General features: G+C 33.8%; 1 pseudogene across 1 annotated transcript; it reads right to left on the reverse strand.

The window, feature by feature from the left end:
* Positions 1-11589: 11589 nt before the first annotated feature.
* LOC308632691 (eukaryotic initiation factor 4A-II-like) lies at positions 11590-13047 on the reverse strand (annotated as a pseudogene). Its single transcript has 2 exons — positions 11967-13047; positions 11590-11861 (listed from the first exon to the last, which is right to left on the reverse strand). The product of its transcript is annotated as a eukaryotic initiation factor 4A-II-like (transcript).
* Positions 13048-14665: the final 1618 nt, after the last annotated feature.

Genomic DNA, 14665 nt, shown 5'->3' on the forward strand with positions numbered 1-14665 from the left:
GTCATAGAAAATATCATTCGGATTAATTGTATAATTTTCTTGGGTCTGCTTTATCCACAGAAATGTAAGTAAAGAGTCTTAGTGGTAGTATATATGTTTTTTGTGTTTTAATGTTTCGGCATTTAGGATTCAATGTTGATCAGATATGAACATAATAAACATTGATTTTTGCCTTTGCTTTTATAATTATTTTCAATTTAATTGTTTTAAATCTATTAAATAGAATACATATATTATTTTTACAATATGCTTCATGTTTGCATATTTTTATGTAAATATTTAGGTTTTCTTTTTCTAATCTGCTCATATTTAAAAACATCTTGTTTATACCACTTATTTTGTATTTTATTTTCTCAGTCTTAGACATTATACACTGGATTTTACTATTGCTAGTTGAACATTAAGCTTTCCAATACTATCCCTTCCAGTCATACACAAAATTTATCTCCCAATATTTCTTTTTAAACAAATGTTTGTTTTCAAAATATTTAGTGTTCATAAAATTATTATAAAGTAAATGCTATTAGTATAAGAATAATCCAGTTACATTTTAATTTTAGGTTGATTTTTTATACTTTTCTGATGCTAAATAGTTGTCTCATTTTTATTTAATTAGTTTCACATGACTTTATTACTCAAATTTCCAACAAACATTTACAGCTCTCTCATTTTTTTTTTGTTTTTACTTTGTAGTTTCTCACCATTTCAATTCGTATTTTAATATTTATTGCACTTTCAGGATAGAATAATATGTGCACTCTACTTAATAAAATAAAATGGTAACTGATGAAATGCAAACTTCCATTTATTTATTTTTTTAAGAGAGAGACAGAGAGAGAGAGAGAGAGAGAGAGAGAGAGAGAGAGAGAGAGAGAGAGAGAATTTTTTAATGTTTATTTTTTTAGTTTACGGCGGACACAACGTCTTTGTTTGTATGTGGTGCTGAGGCAAGCATGCATTAGCCACATCCCCAGCCCAAACTTCCACTTATTTTTACATTGCTAATTCTACATTATCTGATATCAGATTAGTGTCCCTGCTTTCTTTTGATTTATATATTTTTGACTTGGTTTTAACCATGGAGCTATTACAAAAAGTAATATGAGATTCTTCTTCATCCAATAGGGATCATCCCTTCTTAATAAAAGTTAATAAAAGCCATTTATACTTGTTGTAATATTTTATACCTATTAAGTTGTCTCTATCAAGATTTATTTCTTAATGCCAACATTTCATAGCTTTTTATTCCCTTTATTTTGTATGTGGACTATCTTTTTCACTATTTAAATTTTTATTATAAAATAATTACATACAAGCTACATAAATATATTACATATTATGTAATTTACAAACATGCTCATATGCAATACGCATATATATTTTATTTTTATATTAAATGTTCAATGGACTTGCATTCCTTAAAATTCAGAGTGTAGCAAAATATTTTAGAATGACATCTAAAGGAGGTTCTTCAAGATGTCAGAATAAAACAGGTTGCTTTCCTGGCTGGTCCATGATGTGAAACCAAGAGAAAATTAAACATGAAGAGAGGTTTAACAGGGAAGAACTGGTCATGAAAATCTCTCCCCTCCCCCTCTAATCAGCCTGCTTACAGGATTGGCTGGGAGAGATGTGCCTGCCCAGCTTCTCAGAAAGGTGGGTGACTGAAAAAATGGGGGGGGGGGCTTTACTGGAATTTAATACTGGACACTCAAAGCAGATTAGGAACTCAGGAGGTTGGATATAATGAAACAAAGAAGAAATCTCCAGCACCACACCTGTGACTGTGGCCCGAGGCACCAGCCAGATTGATCCCTCACACAGTGGAGGGATAAGAGAATTAAAGAAACCCACAGTTTTAGGAGGACTGAGGCATGTCTGAGTACTGAGAATTTAGAGATCAGGGACCCTGCCTGATTAAACTGAAAGGTGTGCTGCACAATATGCTTGGACAGGAAAGAATTCACCATCTCTCCAGGTTGCATGCAGAGGACAGAGGAAGGGACCATTTTGCAGCTGTGCCTAGGGAGCCGACAGCTGAGGGAGCTGAGTCTTGGCAAACTTGAGTTTGGTCCCAAATACAGGTCTGGCAAACACACATTGCACAACATAGGTGTGCCTCAGTGACCGGGAGAAAATTAAACATGAAGAGAGAAAATTAAACATGAAGGGAACAACTGGTCATGAAAATCCACCCAGCTCTCCCCTCCCCCTCTAATCAGTCAGTTTACAGGATTGACTGGGAGAGATGTGCCTGGCCAGGAAGTTGAACTGGCTGGCATGGGAGAGACTGAGTTTGGGGGCTAAACCCAAGACCAGGAAATTTGGGGTCTACAGGTGGTGTGGACTAAGAATTGGCTCCTCCCACACATAAGAAGTAGCCAGGGGAGATTCTAAAGTGCTGTTTTTCAGCACTTTAGAAAATGTTGGGACCTGGAGGTGCACTGATTTAAAATCTCCAGAACAATTACTATATAGTGTAGGGCCCAGAATTTTCCTAAGCCTAAACCCTACCTCCAGGAGTTCTGCCTATGAGATGACCTCTCTCACCCTAGCAACCCCACTCTCCGTGGAATAAGCCTCATCCTCTAGAAAGCCCCACCTGACTGTTGAGAAGGGAAACTGAGAACCTTTTGAACTCCAGTGAAAATCCTTCTTTTACTTTTAATTGAGACTTCTTGTTGTTCTTTTCTCTAATTAATTGTTACCTTGATGGTTCATGGTCATTTATACATGTTTATATTTGTTTGCTTGTTTATGTTTTCCTTTCTCATTTCTAACATTTTTTCAACCATATATTTTTCATGGATAGGAAAAATAGAAAGTTTGATTAGTACATTTCAGTTTTGTTTTGTGCATTTTAATTTTTTTTACTTTTAATTTTAAAAAATTCTACATACTCTTGGAAACTCTAGCCAGAGCAATTAGAAGAAAGAAATTAAAGAAATATATCTAGGAAAAGAAAAACTCAAATTATCCATATTTGCCTATGAAATGATTCTATATTTAGAAGACCCAACAAACTCCAATAGAAAACTTCTAAAACTCATAAATGAATTCAGAAAAGTTGCAGGATATAAAATTAAGACCCATAAATCAATTGTATTCCTATACATTCGTGATGAATCAGCTGAAAGACAAATTAGTAAAATTATCCCATTCACAATAACCTCAAAGAAAATAAGACATTTGGGAATCCATCTAACAGAAGATGTGAAAGACCTCTGCAATGAAACTGTAAAACACTAAAGAAAGACATTGAAAAAGACCTTAGAAAATTGAGACATAGATATGTTCTTGGATAGGCAGAATTAATATTATCAAAATGGCCATTAAAACCAAAAGCACTATATAGATTTCATGCAATTCCTATTAATGTTCAAATTACATTGTTTTAGATATAGAAAAAGCAGTCATACAATTATTTGGAAAAAAATAAGAGGTCCAGAGTAGCCAAAGCAATCCTCAATGAGAAAAGTGAAGCAGGAGGCATCACACAGAGATAAATCCAAAGCAGCATAAATGTTCATTGGATATAAGATAACCTTTTTAATAAATGTCACTGGGAGAACTGGAAATCCATATGTAACAAAATGAAATTATTTCTCACCCTGCACAAAACACAACTCAAAGAGGATCAAGGACCTATGTATTAGACCAGAGGCCCTGTGCCTACTAGAAGAAAAATTAGGCCTAACTCTATATCACGTTGGCTTAGGTACTGAATTCCTCAATGACTCCTAAAGCTCAAGAAGTAAAATCAAGAATGAATAAATGGGATGGTATCAAACTAAAAAGATTCTTCACAGAAAAGGAAACAATCAAGTATGTGAAGAAAGAGCCTACAGAATGGGAGAAAATTTTTACCACCTATAACTCAGAGCATTAATCTCCATGATATATCAAGAACTCAAAAAACTTAACACCTATAAAACAAATAACCCAATAAATAAATGGGCAAAAAATTGAACAGACACTTCAAAGAATAAGCAGTATCATTGGTGAAAAATATATGAAAAAATGTTAATAATCACTATTAATTAGACACATTCAAATTAAGACTACACTGTGATTTTGTATCATTCCAATCAGAATGGCAACAATGAAGAATACAATAAATTTTGTCAAGTATGTGGGGGAAAATGTCTATACATTGCTGATGAGACTACAAATTGGTGCAACCAATATCGAAAGCATTATGTATATTCCTCAGAAAACTTGGAGTGGAACCACAATTTGATCCAATTACCCCACTCCTCAGTTTAGACCCAATGTACTTAAAATTAGCTTACTATATGGTCGCAGCCTCTTCAATGTTTATAAAATATGAATAAAATAAATTTAATTTTAAAACTTTAGGAACACTTACTGTATAAATAATTCAATGGACATATTCTATCACTGTTATAAAGGCCCAGAATTGACTGGATTATAGAGTATATGGATGGCTAGTTTCTTTTTCTTTTATTGATTGATTGATTTTGGTACTAGGGTTTGAACCCAAAGGCATTTCACCACTGAGGATATTTCCAGCCCATTTTTATTTGAGACAGGGTGTCATTAAGTTGCTTAGGGAGTTACTAAGTTGCTGAGGCTGGCCTTGAACTTGCAATCCTGATGACTCAGCCTCTTTACTAAGTTGCTGAGGCTGGCCTTGAACTTGCAATCCTGATGACTCAGCCTCTTTAGTTACTTTGATAACAGGGGTGTGCCAACATGTCCCATGTAGATTGTTAAGTTTTAAGAAATTGTGAAACTCTTTTCCAAAGTGGAAATATTATTTGACAGCCATCCTACAGTGAGAAAAATGGCAGTTATTCTGCATACTTGATAATACTTCATACTGTTAAGCTTTTGAGCTTAAGACATGTTATATGTATGTAGTGGCATCTCATAGTCATTTAAATTTACATAAACAAAAACAAATAATGAATATTTTTCCAAGGGCTTTTATACTACTGGTATATGTTCTAGAGTAAAACAAATATTCAGCCCATTTTTAAATTGCTATCATATTATTTAAATTTATGAGCTATTTTTTTGGAAGCAAGTCCTTGTAGATTTGTGATTTGCAAATATTTTCTTCCAATGTATGAATTTTTTTTTGTTCTACTAACTTTGTCTCTGAAGATACATTTTTTATGTTGATGAAGTCATTGAATTACTTTTCTTCTGTGGATCACCTTATAGTTAGCTATTTTCCTAACTTGAAATCAGAAAGCATTATATCTTATGCTTTCTTTCATAAGTTTAATAGTGTTTTATGTATAAGTGTGTGATCTTCTATCAATTTTTTGCATGCAAGTACAAAATATAGATCAAGTTTATGTTTCTGAACATGAGTATCCAGTTGGTTTAGCACCATTTGTTGAAAAGAAATACTTGGTCCATTCAATTCCTGTGTACCTTAGTTAAAAACAGTCAGCCATAGTTATGTGGGTCTTTTCCAGACTCTATTCTGCATTATTGATATCTGTTTTTTATGCTAATATCACACTGTCTTATCGCTGAAGTTTTAAAATAGAACTTGAAATAAAGTTCCTTTTTCTTTTACATTATAAATTTTCAATATGTTCTTCACTTAACTAAGCTATAATTAACACATTTTTTTCATATTTTCCTAGAAGAGTATATACTTCACTGTTATGTTCACAAATTTCTACCTAAAACCTAATATAAATTTTCTTTGCCAAGTTTGACTGTAGTCAAATTCTTCATAATTCTAAATATATCCATATTCTTTCTTGAATTTTCTTTCAATAACAAGAAAAAAAATTATTATTTTTTTGTCTGTAATACCCATTGACCTTCAATATATTCATCAGTTTGGCAGGTTTTGTTTCTTTTTTATCACAGATTATTATTATATCCTTATTCATATTTTATGAACCTTTTTTCTTAGCATTTTTTTATAATTTCTAGAATGAAGAGTATAGCTAATATATTGCTATACTCATATTTATTTTCTTATGAAAAAAATGTAATGTTTAAGTTATTACTCTGGGTAGAATTTTAGCATTATATCTAACATTCAATATATGATTGAAATAGGACCATAGCTTATTCTTTGACTATGAAGAAACCTTTTGGCCAGTGTCCCTTCTGTATTTCTACATTAGTTGAATCTTCCTGTCATATAGCAGAAGTGGCTATGCCAGGCTCTTTGGTGCTGCTGCTATAGGTCACAGTAGTTATATGTTAGTAGCTCATGTTAGTAGCTTTGAGATGCATGCAATTATCACCATTATGGGTTTTTCTTTGTTTTGGCATAGCTTGTCATTGAACCTCTGGGTCTGACAATACCTTGAGAATGGATTTTCTCAGTATTTTTTTAAATGTTTTTCGAACCACTTAGTTTCTAGTTCTTTTCCCTTAAACTAAGGAAGTGCATCTCATGTTTAAGTAAAGCATTCTTAATCTATTTCCTTTTTGTGAAACATAGTTGTCTTTTATCTGAGAGGTTTTCAAAAGAATCCTAAAAGTTTATTTATATTTTCTAAACTGTAATAATTTGCTTTATAGATGTCACTCTATTATACATCATCAATATAAATATTTTCCTTATATTTTTAGTATTTGTTCACCTTGGTAGTTTCTATCAGGAGTTAAATATGAAAGTTAATTTGCAGCTTTCCCTTGTTTTAAACTGTTATAATCGTTGTATAAAAAGCAGAAGGTAAGGCTAGCTTCCCATATAACTCAATTATTGTAATTCTTTAATATACCTGTCCATTAATTGTTTTTTTTTGTTATTATTTCATCAAGACTATAAGAACAATTATTTGGGAAAATTTTGATTAGGTAAAATATGGAAAACATTACAAAGTTAGGTCTCTCCTCAAAAAGTCTGATACATTGCCTTATTACACTTTGTCTTCTATCTTGTTGCAGTTACATTTTGTAACTTACGTAGCATATATTGATACATTCATATGTGGAAACTATATCTATACCTTTAATGTATTTCATTGTCATTTTATATATTTATTTAAGTACCAGGTATTGAACCCAGGGGCATTTAACTGCCACTGAACCACATCCCCAGCACTTTATTTTATTCTTTAGTTATCTTTTTTCATTTTGACACAGGGTCTCACTAAGTTGCATAGTGTCTCACTAAGTTGCTGAGTCTGTAAGTCTCCTGCCTCAGTCTCCAAGCCACTGAGATTACAGACATTCGCCACCTTACTGGGCTTTTTTGTCATTTTAAATGCCGTTTCCCTTTTTATTATTATTATATATCAGTCACCAATTTCTCATAGATGAATAATTATTTGTGTACAACTTTTTAGAGGATTTAGAATTTAAGAGAAAAATAAAACAATTTAAAAAGATAAAACAAGTTTTTAAAATTTATTCTATTATTTTCTTAGCATGGTATTATTGAATTTTTAAAAGTTTTCAGTGTTCAATTATTACATTTACTCTCATAATTGCTTGCAATATAAAATATTATCATTATTCAAAAATACTTTGTCAATTTAATGTATATATCTCAAAATATACACAGCAAATATTAATTCCTCATAATAGAAATTTCATAATTAAAACAAACCATTACATTCTTTATATTTGAGAGTCAAAATAAAAATGTTCCTGAAAGAAATTATCTAGGATCTTATTCTTGTTCAACAATTACAAAAACAATATATTTGGAACACAGAAAATATAAGAGTTCTAAATATGGCATTAAACCAGTGATCAAATAGGACATATGTGAATACAGGAAAAAAAAAAAACTTAGAACAAAGACTAATTCTAATTACCATGATTATAAACCTGCCACAAACAAAATCTTTATACAGAAATAAACATGTTTTGGGGGGTTGCTGGAGATGTAGCTGGTAATGTACTTGTCAAGCTTGTACAAGGCCCTGTATTCTATCCCTAGCACTGTGAAAAATTAAAGAAGAAGAAAAACAAACAAAAAGGTACATACAATTGTTACTGTTTGCAAATCAATTAGTAGTAAGTATATATATATATATATATATATATATATATATATATATATGTCAATCAGATCTATCAGTCAACTATGTATACATTGAAATCACATCCTCTCTACATGAAGCAATGTAACAGCAATGATAGTGACAAGAAAGATGATTTTTAAAAGTAGCACAAGAATTGATGAAACAGTGGTCAATGGCACAGCCTGAACTTGGCAAAGGGAGTAGTCTCTGAACAAGGCTGTCTCAGCAAAGATGAAACTCAACATGAGCTCAAAGATGACATTTTTGATTGGCAGAAGTAGTTAAGGAAGGTTATTCATATTAATCAAAATGAGATGAGCTATAATTGTGGAATATTAAAAAGACAATGCACTTAGTTTCATAAGGGGAAAAGTGAAACCTGAAGGTTTTTGTTTTTTTTTTTTTAAGGTGGCACAAATTTTAGAATGCACTTGTCCCTGTAATTGGTCTTTTACTTTTCCTGAGGCACAGGTACAACTTGTGAATCTGATAAAGTTATTAATTCTTCCAGTGAATGATGAAGAGGATTCATTTTGGTTGGGCAGAATCAATTCTTCACTGACCTCCTGCCCTTCACCGCCCTCCTGTTTCCTCTGATTTCTCTCTTCCTCCCTTCAGTTCCTCTCCCACTCCTTCTCCTGTCTCTTTATTCATTTTCTCTCTCTCTCTCTCTCTCATATATATATATATATATATATATATAGAGAGAGAGAGAGAGAGAGAGTTATATTTATCCTCCTTTATAGTTAATTTATAATTATATGTATTATATATATATATATTAGTTAACTTTATTTTTTAAGTCATGGAAAGTCAGTTTTGTATTTTACAAACATAGCCATGATTCCTTGTTTCTCAATGTTTATTTATTCTTATGTCATTAAAATTTTACAAGCAACATCATAGGCTCTTCACAAAGCCTCAAAAATGTTGCATGGATACATCTATTCCATAAACTTACAGAGTAAGATTAAGAAATATTCTTTAGTTATTTAGAAACCATTTCATTATTAAGGGTAGAAACACAATTTCAAAATGATTAATTGAATGATTAATTTTAAGTACCATAGAGGATGGAGAGGTAGAATTTAGATTCACAAGTTATAACATTATTTCAGTAATTCAAGTTGAGCTATCTATTTCCATAGATGTCATTTGGAATTTCTTATTATCTACCAAATATCGAAATATTGAATGCACCTTAATTTCTTTATCCCAAATATACAGAGATGGTTATTGTGACTTAAAGCTATTAAATACCTCATTCAAATTTATAGCTTTCACTTGACAGAGAAAGGATTTGAACCATATCCAGGGGCTAGGATTGTATCTCAGAAGTAGAGCATTTGCCTAGCATGCAGGAAGTGCTAGATTCAATTTCCTGTATCACAAGAAATAAAGTGCATGTTCTTAAGTATTAGACCATATAGAAACCAGAAAAAGACTTGTGAACCTAATCACAGGTACACAGAGCCAATCCAGCCTAAAGCAAACCTACTTTACATGGGCACCACAGATATAACAAACAAAACAACATCATTCATGTTATCAGTTTTAGAGGGAAGAGGAATAATACCAGTTATAGATTTAGTGAGGCTGAAAACACATGTGGTTGTTTTCAAAACCAGAGTCAGTTCTAATTCCATTCTTTTAGCATAGAAAAACATTTTCCATTTGCAAATCAGAAAAAAATATTGGTTAAATTTGACATTAATTAACAGAAGAGAAAATAATAGAGCAAAGTTTGGGTCAATGGTCGTTACTATACCCAAAGTCAAGTAATGTCAAATGTGTGTCCCAATTACTTTCACTTTGGCTACTTACAATAATTCCATCAGGAATATATGTAATAAGTTTATGATTCAGTCAGGTTCCTATACATCTTCATCTATCCAATTTCTAAAAAGTACTTTATATGTGAAAATTGTTTCCATTTTAATAATTGAGAAAACAAAGGGTTTACCAATTTCATTTAACAGTGAATGAAAGGAAGCAGAATTCAAACATAGCAATTCAGCACTGAAGTTCAGATTTAACACGTCAGCGGCTGACTTAAATTTCTGATGCATTGCATATTCCGGAAAGCCTTAGGCTTGTGACCTATTCTCTTCTCTATCTCATGCGACTTACATTTGCTCTTTTGTCAAATGGCATCGATTCAATAAATTAAAGAAAACAGATGGAGAGGCACATCAAGCCAGCAGTACACAATCCACTAAAGTAATTAAGCAATTACTTGCAGGAACACATTCCTCCCTCAAATATAATAATGTGTAGCATTATCAACATTTTTCTTACAGAGGATTAAGAGCATTAAGAAAATTAAGCATCATTAAACGGCTTGCCATGAAATTACATAGTAAATTATTAAAGTTAAACCCATTTTTGATTCATCAACATGTTTTGTTCTTTTATTTAGTAAGGATCAATTTAGTGAAGGGGAACATAGAGAGAGGACAGAGGGAAGATGGAGAACCAAAGAGACTGGCATAGGCTTGACATGCCAAAGGAGATTAGTAGCAAGTTCCCAACCGGGTGCTATAAAATCCTTACTTACAAGCCTCTTCTCAATAAATTACCTAGCCACATAAACTGGCAAGGAAAAGGAAGTATAGAGAGATTCATCTGTGAAGCCTGTGCTGGTGCATAAATTCCTTCTTAGTATTCTTTGAAGCTAGTCAGTAGCTCCTAGCAGCTGAAGTCAGTCTATGCACCCATCCCCCTTCAACACATACAACCTTGCTGTGACAGGTCTTTGCATTGCTAGTAAAAGAACTGAGGATAAAGGAAGGTGTGCCATTGACAGATAAAGCCTCACAGCAGGGCACTGAAATTTGCCACTTGCATTTATTAAACCTAAAGGTCATTAATCCCTGAGCATCAGACCCAATCCAGATGTAAAACTGATCCTCACTTTTGCTTTTTTTTTTTTAAAGAAAGAGGAGAGGGAGAGAGAGAGAGAGAGAGAATGTTTTTTAATATTTATTTTCAGTTCTCGGCAGACACAACATCTTTGTTGGTATGTGGTGCTGAGGATCGAACCCGGGCCGCACGCATGCCAAGCGAGCGCGCCACCACTTGAGCCACATCCCCAGCCCTTGCTTTTTTTTTTAAGTGAATATACAATTTATTTAACATTCACACGTCATTAAGACGTGCATTATGGCAATTTTACTATGGGTTTCACCCTACCTAGGATATGATTGCTTGCTGGGGCTTAGCAACAGGGTCCAGTTCACACTTAGCACTAATTAAATACTTTATTGAATAAATACAATACCAAACAAAATGCATTCAAATGCTTTCTAAAAAAAATCAATTTTAAAGGCCTTTCTATTCAGGCTAATGACAAACACAATAAAGGCAGATATGCCAGTTTAACATAATTGGCTGATTTTATACAGCTCTTATATCTTTTAGTCCACAAGTATATTATTAAATGATAGAGAACATCTAATACAACCATTTTTACAGAACTAGTAAATAAATTTCTAAGAAAGAAAGATTTTACAGACCCCATCTTTTATACCCACCCCAACAGTCTAACTCTAACGAGGATAAAGCCAATGACTTTCCTCACAAGAGCTCAGGACTAAGGTCACTTTGCTATCAAAATCTGTATTTGTGATCTGTTATGAGCATTGGGACAAGATGCAAATATTCCCAAAGAAGCACAATGCACATTGTGATTGCCTATTCAGCAACAGCGAGCACTGCATTCAAATATGTCTCATCCCAGGAATTAAATAAGGTCAGCCACATTCATGGGCATTTCCTCCACTGTAGTATTGTAGAAAGTCTCAATGTCACGAAGAATCCTCTTGTCTTCTTCCTTAACAAAGTTTATAGCCACACCTTTCCTTCCAAATCGACCCCCTCTGCCAATTTGGCTCTTTATTCAAACAGTGTGCTGTTTTGCTTATGATTCCATGTCCTAAATTACGTCAACGCCGTTTCTGAGCCATCTCATCATCAACTGTTGCTATGGACTCCTGTGAATATAGTTTTCACGATTGGTAGGTAGATCATAGTTTATAACCAAAGACACTTGTTGCACATCAATACCACGAGCCAACAAGTCAGTAGTGATCAGAACTTGGCTTGACCCTGGTCAGAATTCCCTCATGACAACGTCTCTTTCTTTCTGGTCCATGTCACCAGGCAGAGCAGAAACTGTGAAGTCCCTGGCGTGCATTTTTTTAGTGAGCCAGTCCACTTTGCGCCTTGTACTGAGAAAAATCACAGCCTGTGTAATGGTCAGTGTCTCCTACAAGTCACAAAGTGTGTCCAACTTTCACTCCTCTCTTTCAACATTAATGTAAAACTGTTTGATTCCTTCAAGGGTCAATTCTTCCTTCTTCACTAGAATTCGAATTGGATCTCTCATAAATTTTTTGGTCACTTCCAACACATGAGTTGGCATTGTGGCAGAAAGCAACACAACCTGAATACTTGTATTTAATTTTTGAAAAATCTCATAGATTTGATCCTTAAACCCTCAGCTCAACATTTCATCTGCTCCATCCAAATCAAACATTTTGATCCATTTTGGAGAAAGATATCTTCTGTTTAACATACCTGTACCAACAACAATATGTGGTGCTTCAGCCTGCAGTTTTTGCATTTCATTTCGAACATTTGTTCCACCAATGCAGGCATGACAAGTTGCTCCCATATTGTCTCCAAGTGCCAGAATCACCTTTTGGATCTGTTGAGCCAGTTCTCTGGTGGGGGCTAATACCAGTGCTTGGGTCTCCTTGAACTCAATTTCCAACTGTTGCAGGATGGAAATAGCAAATGTGGCTGTCTTGCCAGTACCTGACTGAGCTTGAGCAATCACATCATACCCTGTAATACAGGGAATAATAGCTCTCTGTTGAATAGCTGAAGGCTTCTCAAAATCATAAGCATAGATGCCCCAAAGAAGAGACTCCTTTAAATTCATATCATCAAAGTTATCAACAATCTCATTCCAGTTGCTCTCGATGACACCATCAGGGTCCATTCCCTCTGGGCCTCCATGTTCTCTGCTGTTATAATCCACAGAGCCACAAGACATGATCTGAAGAACCACTCAATGTGACTAATCAAAGCACATCGAAAGAGAGTTAATAAACATACAGGTTTGTAAAATAAGACTGAAATTTTTGCAGGCTAGCACTATGACCTCTAATGTATTTTCAATATTTTATTAGCATCAATTTGATCACGTGGGCTGTACATTTATTTCAAGTTGAGGGAGGGATAAGACAGTCATTTAAAAAGTCTTTGGCCCTGGAACCTCATATGCTACTAGAAAAGCAGGGGGTACTATTGTGAGAACATACTATTGTGAGACATTCCCTGCACGATTAGACAATATTTTGTGAATATCAGTAATATAGGAAAGAAATTATAAGTCACACATCTATTAAACATGACAGAATTTCTGTGCAGAAGCCACATACATTAATACAGATGTGAGTGAAATCTACCTATCCATACTCCCTTCATGGTTTCTACCACGGAGGATACTAGGAACAAACTTCTGGAAAGCATTCAGAGTAAAGGAAGGAAAAGAAAGGAACATCAAGTTTAAGAATTTGGGAGTGTTAAATAAAAATTTGTGCTATGAGGAGAGGCAAACAGAATGACTGTAAGAAATCTCTTAAACATGTGTTTTAATAAATATATCAATCACTTGACTGTTTCATTGTGGAGGAAGAGGCTTTTTTTGGTGCGTGTGCGTGTGTGTGTGTGTGTGTGTGTGTGTGTGTGTGTGTGGTCTGAGGATTGAACCCAAGGCCTTGTGCATGTGAGGCAAGCACTCTACCAACTGAACTATATCCCCACCCTGCTGGAGGGGGCTTTTTATCAACTACATTTTTTTCCAAAGTATAAGTAATGACAGTACCTCAACCAATGTTTCTGAATATGAAGCATGGATTGACAGCATTCAAATCATTTCAGAACTCCATAGAATAAAGTCTGTATGTGTGTGTGTGTGTGTGTGTGTGTGTGTGTGTGTGTGTCCTTTCAAGGGATTCAGAAATCAATTTTACTTTTTTGACAGTTGCCAAGTAAATACAGTTAGTCCCAAACAGAAGATAAGGCAGTTTGGAAACCACTGTCCATGAACTTTTGAAATTGAAACCATAGCACTATTTACAGAGAGAGAAAAGTGCAGAGGTGGTAGGATCTCAGATGAAGCATAGAACTACTTGGAAGAACACAAATACCATATATATGAATCTTGTAGCTTTTAATTCTAGTTCTTGGTACAAAATCAATCAGTGCCACTCTACATGATTGAAACATCATATTGAACAGCCGCAGGAAATGTCTCCATATCATAGTACTGATATTTACAATCTTTGACAACATATAGAATCTTTTTCATGCACACACACAAAATGGTTTCTTGTGAGAAGATTACATACCATATTTAATCTTACTTAAATATGCAGGGGTCTTGATTGTGGTGGGTGAGGTGACTGGGGTTTGACAACTTCTGATCAATCCAAAGCTAGACACTAACTTTTGCGTCAAAAAAAAAAAAAAATCAAACACAATTTCCAATTTCTGAAAACCAAATATCAAACTGACTTTTTAAATTGTGTACTTAATTAAGTAAAAGTTATCAAGGTTGTGATTGCCTTAATGATGTTTATGTGTATAAAAGTGTACACTGAATTGGGTCAGGAAAAACC

Source organism: Spermophilus citellus (assembly GCF_964194105.1).
Source record: "Spermophilus citellus genome assembly, chromosome: 13".
NCBI classification, from domain to species: Eukaryota; Metazoa; Chordata; class Mammalia; order Rodentia; family Sciuridae; genus Spermophilus; species Spermophilus citellus.